This window comes from Bos indicus, chromosome 25 (assembly GCF_029378745.1).
Source record: "Bos indicus isolate NIAB-ARS_2022 breed Sahiwal x Tharparkar chromosome 25, NIAB-ARS_B.indTharparkar_mat_pri_1.0, whole genome shotgun sequence".
Taxonomy (NCBI): Eukaryota; Metazoa; Chordata; class Mammalia; order Artiodactyla; family Bovidae; genus Bos; species Bos indicus.
In genome coordinates, this window is record NC_091784.1 from 13,957,711 (window position 1) to 13,969,738 (window position 12,028).

The window sequence follows — 12,028 nt, forward strand, 5'->3', positions numbered from 1 at the left end:
TACATGGCTCTGATTAACTTCAAAGGGGATGAAAAGTATAATAATAATTTTATTATGTGTTTAGAGGTGAAGTGAGATGATAAGAATTGATGTGCATCCAATAAGCACCTATTGTATAGCACATGGAAATCTAAAAAAAAAAAAAAAAATTGACGTGCAGGGACTTGCCTGGTGGTCCAGTGGTTAAGACTCCGAGACTCCAATGCAGGGAATGTGGGTTTGATCACTGGTTGGGGAACAAGATGCCATATGCTGTGCAGTGTGGCAAAAAAAAAAAAAACAGAATTGATACACAGTTTGTTTTTTAACTTCATGCCTTTCCAGTAGCCTGGATCCTTGAGGGTCTTTGATGAACAATGGACAGAGGTTCATGACATTGTACAGGAGACAGGGAGCAAGACCATCCCCAAGAAAAAGACATGCAAAAAAAGCAAAATAGCTGTCTGAAGAGGCCTTACAAATAGCTGTGAAAAGAAGAGAGTCGAAAGGCAAAGGAGAAAAGGAAAGTTATACCCATTTGAATGCAGAGTTCCAAAGAATAGCAAGGAGAGATAAGAAAGCCTTCCTCAGCAAACAATGCAAAGAAATAGAGGAAAACAACAGAATGGGAAAGACTAGAGGTCTCTTCAAGAAAATTAGAGATACCAAGGGAACATTTCATGCAAAGATGGGCACAATAAAGGACAGAAATGGTATGGACCTAACAGAAGCAGAAGATATTAAGAAGAGGTGGCAAGAATACACGGAAGAACTGTACAAAAAAGATCTTCATGACCCATATAATCACGAAGGTGTGAACATTCACACTCACCTACAGCCGGACATCCTGGAATGTGAAGTCAGGTGGGCCTTAGGAAGCATCACTACAAACAAAGCTAGTGGAGGTAATGGAATTCCAGTTGAGCTATTTCAAATCCTGAAAGATGATGCTGTGAAAGTGCTGCACTCAATATGTCAGCAAATTTGGGAAACTCAGCAGTGGCCACAGGACTGGAAAAGGTCGGTTTTCATTCCAAACCCAAAGAAAGGCAGTGTCAAAGAATGCTCAAACTACCGCACAGTTGTACTCATCTCACACGCTAGTAAAGTAACACTCAAAATTCTCCAAGCCAGGCTTCAGCAATATGTGAACCGTGAACTTCCAGATGTTCAAGCTGGTTTTAGAAAAGGCAGAGGAACCACAGATCAAATTGCCAACATCCGCTGGATCATCAAAAAAGCAAGAGAGTTCCAGAAAAACATCTATTTCTGCTTTATTGATTATGCCAAAGCCTTTGACTGTGTGGATCACAATAAACTGTGGAAAATTCTGAAAGAGATGGGAATACCAGACCACCTGACATGCTTCTTGAGAAACCTGTATGCAGGTCAAGAAGCAACAGTTAGAACTGTACATAGAACAACAGACTGGTTCCAAATAGGAAAAGGAGTACGTCAAGGGTGTATATTGTTATCCTGCTTATTTAACTTATATGCAGAGTACATCATGAGAAACACAGGGCTGGATGAAGCACAAGCTGGAATCAAGATTGCTGGGAGAAATATCAATAACTTCAGATATGCAGATGACACCACCCTTATGGCAGAAAGTGAAGAAAAATACAGAGCCTCTTGATGAAAGTGAAAGAGGAGAGTGAAAAAGTTGGCTTAAAGCTCAACATTCAGAAAACTAAGATCATTGCATCTGGTCCCATTACTTCATGGAAAATAGATGGAGAAACAGTGGAAACAGTGGCTGACTTTATTTTTCTGGGCTTCAAAATCACTGCAGATGGTGATTGCAGCCATGAAATTAAAAGACTTACTCCTTGGAAGGAAAGTTATGACCAACCTAGACAGAATATTAAAAAGCAGAGACATTACTTTGCCAACAAAGGTCCGTCTAGTCAAGGCTATGGTTTTTCCAGTGGTCATGTATGGATGTGAGTGTTGGACTATGAAGAAAGCTGAGCGCTGAAGAATTGATGCTTTTGAACTGTGGTGTTGGAGAAGACTCTTGAGAGTCCCTTGGACTGCAAGGAGATCCAACCAGTCCATTCTAAAGGAGATCAGTCCTGGGTGTTCATTGGAAGGACTGATGCTGAAGCTGAAGCTCCAGTACTTTGGCCACCTGATGCGAAGAGCTGACTCATTTGAAAAGACCCTGATGCTGGGAAAGATTGAGGGCAGGAAGAGAAGGGGACAACAGAGGATGAGAAGGTTGGATGGCATCACCAACACAATGGACATGGGTTTGGGTGGACTCCAGGAGTTGGTGATGGACAGGGAGGCCTGTCATGCTGCGGTTCATGGGGTTGCAAAAAGTTGGACACAACTGAGCGACTGAACTGAACTGAACTAGAGGTGAAGAGGAGTTGGAATATTTGCAAATAAATAACTTTGATAAATACCTAAAGGAAGATGCTACATCACCATTTTACACATTAGGTAACCAAAACTCGATTTGGTTGGAGGATGCGTAGCTAATAATTGAACAAAGGAATCTGACTCCCAAGCCTGTGTTCTGAACTATTGTGCTGAAGTTTTCTTCTAGATAGTATTAATGATAAATAGTCTTTTGAGACATCTCTGGCCTCCGTAGTGGCTTAGATGGTAAAGAATTTGAATGCAATGCAGGAGACCTGGGTTCAACCCTTAGGTTGGGAAGATCCCCTGGAGAAGGGAATGACAACCCATTCCAGTATTCTTGTCTGGAGAAATTCAATGGATAGAGGAGCCTGGTGGGCTACAGCCCACCCTATGGTTGCAAAAGAGTTGGACCCCACTGAGCAGGTACATACACATTTTAGAGAACAGGGCATAATGGCAGGAAACTCCCTGAAGGCAACTCCTAGCCATGCAGGAAGGGCAGCTGTGAGGTTCTAGGGACTCGCTAGGAGCACAGCTCCCAGATCACATAGTTTGGAATCTGGCTCTGCTGGCTGCCTATGCATCCTTGTAAGGTGCTCCTCCAAGCCTCAGGGCCCTCCTGGGTAAGTGGGGCTAACACTCAGGAGGATTCATTGCACAGGGTGGCTAGGATTTAATCAGAAAGCATGCAAAAAGCACTCACTCTGGGACCTGGAACTTATGAGTCTCAGTGACTGTGTCAATAATACCAATATCATCATAATCACCATCAAAGCTTTCAGCAGATGGAAACAGGAAACTCTCCAGATTTGGCGCTTAGGAATTTGCTGTTCTTTGAATCATAGTCATTTTTTTTTAATTTAATTGAGCTATAGTTGATTTACAATATGGTGTTAGTTTTGTGTACAGCAAAGTGATTCAGATATGTATATTATATGTATATATATTCTTTTCAGATTATTTTCTATTACAGTTATTATAAGATATTGAATATAGTTCCCTGTGCTATACAGTAGGTCCTTGGTATTTATGGAATGATTGATGACTTCAATCACGTGATTGAAGTTATCCTTGGATAACCTTACCTACAGAAGCCCTGCTTCTGTCAACATGGGTCCAGGGTCATTTATAAGTTGAGGAAGGAGAAGGGAATTCAAGAAGATGATGAATAAGATAAGAATAGGATGAATGGAAGAACGGGATAAAAATAAGCCAGTGAGGAACAGAAGAGGCAGTTGTTTCTTGGAGGGCAGAACTAGCTTAGCAATAAGAACATGGTTCTGTCTTTTTCACTGGCTCTGGGACCCTGAGTGGGTCACTTGACCTGCCTGGCCTTCTGTCTAGAGAACTTAGGGGGTGAGATCACAGAGGCAACTTTGGTCTTACCTCTTCTTGTCTCTTTACAATTCAGGGGGTTAAGTCCTTATCTTGGCACGGGATGTCAGTTTAGGTGGGGACCTTCCTTTCACTCAGTTTGTTTTTTTTTAAGTTCTATGATTCCTGAGTCACAAATTAGTCTCATTTCCAAAATCTCATCCAATTATTAATAATACCTAAAACTATCATTAAAGATGAGCCTCTTTTTCCTCTTCTTCCATCTGCAACCCACCATCATGGGCTGCTGGCCTTTGGGGAAGAGAGAAATAGACACCATCTTCCCCCACCAAACACAGACAAGGGGGTAGAAGAGGGGACATGCAGGACAAAGAGGGGTGGGGGAGGAAGGTACAGACAGACCTCGGAGATGTCGTGGGTTCAGTGCCAGATGACCACAATAAAGCAAATATCACAATAAAGCAAGTCCCAGGAAATTGTTGGTTTCCCAATGCATATAAAAGTTATGTTTACACTCTACTGTAAGTCTATTAGGGGCTTTCCTGGTGGCTCAGACAGTAAAGACTCTGCCTGCAATGCAGGAGATGTGGGTTCAATCTCTGCATCGGAAGATCATCTGGAGGAGGAAATGGCAACCCACTCCAGTATTCTTGCCTGGACAATCCCATGGAAAGAGGAGCCTGACGGGCTTACAGTCCATCGGGTTGCAAAGAGTCAGACACGTAGTCTATTAAGTGTGCAATAACATTATGTCTAATAAATATGCATACATAATTTACATACATATATAATTTTAAAATACTTTTTTTGCCAAAAATGATAACCATCATTTGAGTCATAATCTTTTTGCTGGTGGAGCATTTAAAGTATCATGAAAATTACCATGATATGACAAAAACCCAAAGTGAACAAATACTGTTGGAAAAATTTCGCTGATAGACTTGTTCAACACAGGATTGCCATAAACCTTCAATCCATATTTTTTAAAAAATTCAGTATCTGTGAAGTATCATATAACAAAATATACATGTACTTACTTTGGCTTTTAGAATCAAAGTATAACATTGTCTCCTCTGGGTTTGCTCAAGTACCACACAGGGTCGTGGCCAGATCATGGTCATGGGTATGGAAGAGTTCCCAGCATGGCTTAATAGAACTCCTACCACCAAGCCACTTCACCAGAATCTGGTGATTCATCTCCAGCCTCTCCTGAGGAGGACTGGTTGCCCTTCTCAGCCACCCTGAGACAAAATCCATCAGTCAGCTCGCTCATGTGAGGTCCATTGAAAGTCATTAGGAAAACCTCCCTCTCTGCTTGGCTTTCTAGCCCTCCTTCATCCTGTGGATTGCTCAGGGGGTCACCTCCACCTCCCTAGATACAAGGGCCGCCCAGCAAACTCTGCGTAGAACCTCGAGAAGCTGCTCTCGCGAGACCTGAGGCGCAGGAACTGGTTAACCGCCCCCGCCCCACCTTCTGCGTGTGTGTTTATTAGGAGGTGAATGACAGCATGGGATTCGCCCCTCCCACCCAAGAAAAAATCATCCTAAAATTCTCTCTTAATGCCTATTGATTCTTTTTTATCCTCTTTGTGGATTAGGGATTTGAGAAATCGGAGGGATTAGAATTGTGAACCTAATTTGAAAGTACTGGCTGTGAAAATCTACATCCTCGTCTGGAGACTCCCATTGCAATTTCCTATCTGTTTGATCTCGATGTCTCTCTGTAACTTCCTACTTAGCCATTCTTTTACATATAAAGTGGAGATATTGTCTGTCCTTCCCCTGTGGGGTTTTTTAGGAGGTGCAGTGATATAACAGATGCATGTAAAGTGCTAAGAACAGTGCAGGGCACATGGACAGAACTCAGATATATGCTGATATTATTCCGCCTGAATCCCTAGCACTTAAACTGAGGATATGACACGTAGGAAGCTTTCAATAAATGTTAATGAATGATTTCTAAATAGCTAACTGTATTGCAAGGCAAAATAAAAATAAGGGCTAAGTAAGTGTAGAAGCTCCGTATCATGGCAACCAAGTGAGGCAGTAGGTAATTGTGAAGGACAAGTCGGAGGAAGCCTCAGTAGGAAAGCAGTATTTGGGATTTCAGTAAGCAGAAAATGGGGCCATTGAGCACGCGTGTAGTCTTAGGATGGCGTCTGTTTCTGGAAGAGCCCGAATGCGAGAAAGGGGAGTGCAGGATGAGCTCTTACTTAGGAATGGGGCTGGGGGGTTACTTTGCCCAAACGATGTTTTCTTATGGGCCAGCCTGTCTCAGTGAGGGATCTTTCAACAACAAGTAATAGAAAATCAACTCTGACGGGCTTCACCAGCAAAGGGAAAACATGGCTCATGAAAGTGCAAAGTTGAGGAGTAGGTTCCGGCATCAGGTCCAGCTGGATCAAGGTTCACAGGATGTCAGCAGGATCTGTTCTTCAGCTTGGCTCTTGCTTAGTGCTGTTTTCATTCTCAGCAAGGCTTCCCCAGGAGTGGCAGGATGGCCATGGGACCTCCTGAGGCTGCCCTCCCCTCCAGAGGGAAATTCAGCTTATCATTTTCATCCTACCGTTCCCGGCAGAAGTCCTGAGATTCGCTGTCATTGGCCTGTCCCAGGTCTCCTGTTGATGGGGTGTTATGGGCTTGGGCCTGCACCAGGCATGTGCAGCAATAAATGGTTACTCCAAAAGCTCAGTTTCTACTGCAGGAGACCAGGCTCTGGAGCTAAACTGCCTGACTTCCTATCTTGATTTCCCAGCTGTGTGACCTGGAACAGGGTCCATAATCTCTGGGTGCTTCATTTCTTTCATCTGTAAAATTGAAATAATCATGGGGGTAGGGTTTTTGGAAAGATTACATGAGCTTTTTTTCAAAAAATATTTGTTTGGCTATATCAGGTCTTAGTTGTGGCATGTGAGATTTTTGATGCATCATGCGGGATCCTTCGTCATGGTGCATAGATTCTCTAGTTGTGGCGTGAAGGCTCAGTAGTTGTGGCGCTTGGGCTTAGTTGCCCCACGGCATTTGGGACCTTAGTTTCCCGATCAGGGGTTGAACCCTCATCCCCTGTGTTGCAAGGCAGATTCTTAACTGCTGAACCACCAGGGAAGTCCCTACATGAGCTTTCACGAATAAATGTAAAACAGAATAATATCTTGAAGACCTGGACAAATGCTGAATCCATGGTGCATGCATGCTAAGTCATGTCCGTCATATCCAACTCTTTGCGACCCTATGTACTTTAGCATGCCAGGCTCCTCTGTCCATGGGATTCTCCAGGCAAGAATAGTGGAGTGGGTTGCCATGCCCTCCTCCAGGGGACCTTCCTGACCCAGGGATCGAACCTATATCTCTATGTCTCCCATATTGGCAGGCGGGTTGTTTACCACTAGTGCCACCTGGGAATCCACTGTAGCTCTTGTTGTTACAATAGTGACTTGACTTTGTGGCCTCATTGCTTGATGTCTATTCACAGTTATTCCAGAAGTTTCCACCCCCACAGTTCTCTCAGGGAGAAGTGATTCCCTTTCAAGCATACGCTCAGTGTGACTCCAAGCAGAGCTCCATCAGGCCTGGAACACATACTTCCCACCATGAAGCTGGCCATGCTTAAAGAGGGTCCTTTTTAATTCACAGCTGAAGATCTGAAACCCTAGTCATCCCTGTACTTGGCAGAATAGGAGAAATCAAGAAGAAATCTTAGCACTTGGTCCCTTCCCTTAAGGAGTTTGCAATCTAATCTTAAAGAGCAGAACACTCTGTCAAATACAGCCTGCCCCAGGATCCATTCCCAGAGGGACCTGCCAATCTGCCCAGCCAGAGTGTTTATAGAACGACATCCTTCCTTGGGAGCTCCTTCTCAGTTATAACGGCAATGAGCGTTTAGAAAAGGTGATGAGGAAGACGGAAACAGGGCCGATTCCCAAGGTCTGACTTGCCTGTTGTTTTTCCCCCCTCCTCTTGAACCATGCTTACAAAGAAAAAGAGCAACCCTTCCCCACGTAGTACCAGCAGGGTAACCTGAGAACATCCATTTAGTGCGTCTGTCCCTGTGAAAAGGACCTTTCAGTGACACCAAGCTGAGTGTATCCCACTCTATTTATAGGCACTGTTTGTTTAATTCGAGTCCCGTCTCTAAGAATAAATAATGAACTCATTCTGGGGGCCAGCCAGAGCCTACAACTCTGTGACGAACCTGTAAATCCCTTTCTCTTTCCTTCTGGTTCTGAAAGGGGTTCTCTAACTCAGAGGTGAGCCACTTCCGTTCGCTGGGCTGGGGTGGGCTGGAGACCCAGGCGTGCTCGGAAGTTGGGCTTGATGGTGCTTTTTCATCATGGTTTTGGGGGAGGTTTTTGATGTTTGATTTTGGGTTAGTGATCGAAGAGCCGATCTTGACCTCTCTCCCCCTCAAAGGAGGGACCCTAACCTGATATTTGCACCCCTGGTTGCTTAAACTTCAGACACAAAGAGACCCATTTGGACTCAGATCCCTCAGTAAGGAAGATGTGGCCGTGGAGAAAGAGGACCCCTTTCCATACCCTCCCGACCTGGTAGCAGGGCCTGGGGCCAGACTGTCTCACAAGGTACAGTACCATCACTGGGTGTGTTTTTTTTTTTTTTTTTTTCAGGGTGTGTGATGAGAACCAAGAGCCATAATGCACTTGAACTTGAAGTATGTAACCCCTGAAGGTGGTATAGGTCAGTCCAATAGAGCGTCTCAAGAAAAAATAGTTTGGTTTGCAGTCCCCCTGTCCCCATGCTGACCTGCTGGTTTAGCAACTCCTAGAACCAGACCCACTGAGTTTGAAGGGAATGACCTCAATGGTATCTTTGGGTCTAATGCAGGACATTGACACCTAAATATTCAATGTCTAGTAACATCACAGAATAACATCCTGCCTTTCCAGGACTTTATCTTAAGAAGATAACCAAGCTTCTCAGGGAAGTGTCCATTCATGTGCTTCTTCTCCCAGTATCTGTTGATTCACTTCTCCATGCCAGATGCTATTCTAGGCACAGGAGATGCCTTGATGAGGAAGACAAGGTAGTCATGAGATGACAAGGTGTGATTTACTCTGAAAAAATTTGGCATCTGCTCCCTTCCAACTGAGTCAGTCTGACTGTGAGATGTCTTCCCAGCAGGCCTGAGCTCCATTCATTTGTCCATTCCTCCATTCAGAAAGACATGGGAGGCATGGTCTACATGTTAGGCACAGCTAGAATGCCTAGGTATCATAGTGAGCTCGAGATCTCTCCCTGGCCTTAAGATGTTTGGAGTCCAGTGGGGAAGATGTATATTAATCAGATTATTATTGAAATATGGATTCTTTATTATTATTATAAATGTTTGTGAGTTCTATAGAGCAGGGATCCCCAACCCCTGGTACCGGTCTGTGGCCCATTAGGAACCTGGCCACACAGCAGAACATGAGTAGTGGGCGATTGAGTGAAACTTAATTTTTACTTACAGTCACTCCCCATCACTCGCATCACCACTTGACTCCACCTCCTGTCCTGAGAAGGCAATGGCACCCCACTCCAGTACTCTTGCCTAGAAAATCCCATGGACGAAGGAGCCTGGTGGGCTGCAGTCCATGGGATCTCGAAGAGTCGGACACGACTGAGCAACTTCACTTTCACTTTTCACTTTCATGCATTGGAGAAGGAAATGGCAACCCACTCCAGTGTTCTTGCCTGGAGAATCCCAGGGATGGGGGAGCCTGGTGGGCTGCCGTCTCTGGGGTCTCACAGAGTCGGACACGACTGAAGCGACTTAGCAGCCGCAGCAGCCACCTCCTGTCAAATCAGTGGCGGCATTAGATTCTCATAGGAGCACAAACCCTACTGTGAACTGCGCATGCGAGGCATCAAGGTTGCACACTCCTTATGAGAATCTAATGCCTGATGACCTAAGGTAGAGCGAAGGCAATAATGCTGGCCCTGGAAGTGACTGCCGCCGTCTCCCATCATCCCCAGATGGGACCATCTAGTTGTTCAGGGCTCCCTCAGATTCTGCATTATGATGAATTATATAATTATTTCATTATATGTCACAATGTAGTGATAATAGAAATAAAGGACATAATGCACTTGACATAATGCACTTGAATCATCCTGAAGCCACCCCCTCTTGTCCAGTCTGTGGAAGAATTGTCTTCCACAAAACTGGTCCCTGCTGCCAAAAAGGTTGGGTACCACTGCTATAAGGTGAAATTCAGGGTCCCATGAGCCAAGTTCAGAGCCTAAGAGAGGGATCGACTCTGAGGGTTGGTGAGCAGTGAATTAGCAATGACTAAGGATCCTTGAATTGCCCCAGATGGTGAGTTGTCTGTGGAATAGTGAAACAATGATATCTATCTATAGGAAGTGTGTCTTCGAGTTTCCATTAGCTGCTCTGGGTCATACACACTGTCACCTGGCTGTCCTGAGGACTGTCACAGGCCGGTAGGTCTCAGTTACCTTAGGGAGAGTTTGTGTCCATGGAGAGCATGGGGATTCCTTTCGAGGCATCAGCTTGCTGAAGTTCTGACATTGACTTATGGGTCTGCTAGAGACAGGGTGAAATCTTTTTCTTATGGGACGTTCTTCTCACTCTGTCTCATTGGGTCAAGGAGTAAAGAGTATCATCATCACATGTTTTCATGGTCTTACTTGTGAATGGTAGTCTGCCCACTATACTTAGAGATCTGGATGGGAAGATGGCCACACATTCCCCTCTGCAGTTTTATGGCTTCAAATGTTCACATACACCGGCTTTGGAAGTGGAACTTGTCACAGAAGCAGTTGGCACCCCCAGGTATCTTTCTGGATTCATTTTGGTGCAACTTTGAGTGAATCCTTTCAGCAGTAAGCTCTTTATTTGAAAAGTAGTATATATTATTTCTTTTATGCCGAGCGTTTTGGTAGGAACCAAATTTTAAAAGCCTCTTGATGAGGGTTAAAGAGGAGAGTAAAAAAGCTGGCTTAAAACTCAACATGGAAAAAACTAACATCTGGCATCCAGTCTCATTGCTTCATGGCAAATAGATGGGGAAAAGTGGACATGGTGGCAGATTTTATTTTCTTGAGCTCCAAAATCACTGCGGATGGTGACTGCAGCCATAACATTAAGATATTTGTTCCTTAGAAGAAAAGCTATGACAAACCTAGACAATGTATTAAAAGGCAGAGACATCACTTTGCCAACAAAGGTCTGTATAGTCAAAGCTATAGTTTTTCCAGTAGTCATGTAGGAATGTGAGAGTTGGACCATAAAGAAGGGTGAACACTGAAGAACTGATGCTTTCAAACTGTGGTGCTGGAGAAGACTCTCGAGAGTCCCCTGAAATCAACCCTGAATACTCACTGGAAGGACTGATGCTGAAACTGAAGGTCCAATACTTGGGCCACCTGATGAGAAGAGCTGACTCACTGGAAAAGACCCTGATGCTGGGAAAGATTGAGGACAGGAGGAGAAGTGGGTGAACAGGATGATATGGTTGGATGGCATCACTGAGGCAATGGACATGACTTTGAGCAAACTCCAGGAGATACTGAAGGACAGGGAAGCCTGTTGTACTGCAGTCCATGGGGTTGCAAAGAGTCAGACCTGACTGAGCAACTGAAAGTGAAAGTGAAAGTCATTCAGCCGTGTCCAACTCTTTGCAACCCCATAGGCTGTCCATGGAATTCTCCAGGCCAGAACACTGGAGTGGGTAGCCTTTCCCTTCTCCAGGGTATGTTCCCAACACAAGGATTGAACCCAGGTCTCCTGCATTGTAGTCAGATTCTTAACCAGCTGAGCCACCAGGGAAGCCCAAGAATACTGGAGTGGGTAGCCAATCCCTTCTTCAGCAGATCTTCCTGACCCAGGAACTGAACTGGAGTCTCCTGCATTGCAGGCAGATTCTTGACCAACTGAGCTATCAGGGAAGCCCCCGAGTGACTGAACAACAACACAAAGTTAAAGCCAAGAAAAAAATATAAGAATGTGCCTTTACCTCTAAAAGTTTCCAAGGGTTCAGAAAAAGAATTTTCATTCATTGGTCCCAAAATATTTATTGAGCACCTACACTGTGCCAGACACAGAACCAGGAAGGTATGCATATCAACAGGACCAGTACAACCTGCAGAGCTTACAACTAGTGAAGGAGAGAGCTACTCAAACCATCAGGGACAGGAGAATTTCAGATAGTTTTATATGCTAGGCTGGGCAGAGAAGACCTCTCAGAAATCGTGACATTTGAGCAGAACCTGAATGATGAGATGGAGCCAACTGTGAAAAGTTTTAAGGGAAGAGCATTCTAACTGGAGAGAAAGGACAAATAGGAAAGATCTGTGGCACAAGAAAGATTGGTTTGTTTAAGGA

At 44.5% G+C, this 12,028-nt stretch overlaps 1 protein-coding gene across 2 annotated transcripts in view; it reads left to right on the forward strand.

Annotated features, from left to right (window-relative positions):
- The first annotated feature begins 7,841 nt into the window (after window positions 1-7,841).
- Window positions 7,842-12,028, forward strand: part of MRTFB (myocardin related transcription factor B) — a 291,519-nt gene continuing 287,332 nt past the window's right edge. For both annotated transcript variants that reach the window (XM_070779690.1, XM_070779687.1), the window contains exons 1-2: window positions 7,842-7,931; window positions 8,142-8,264. The gene's annotated coding sequence lies outside the window, so the exon portion shown is untranslated. The remainder of the gene's footprint in view (window positions 7,932-8,141; window positions 8,265-12,028) is intronic.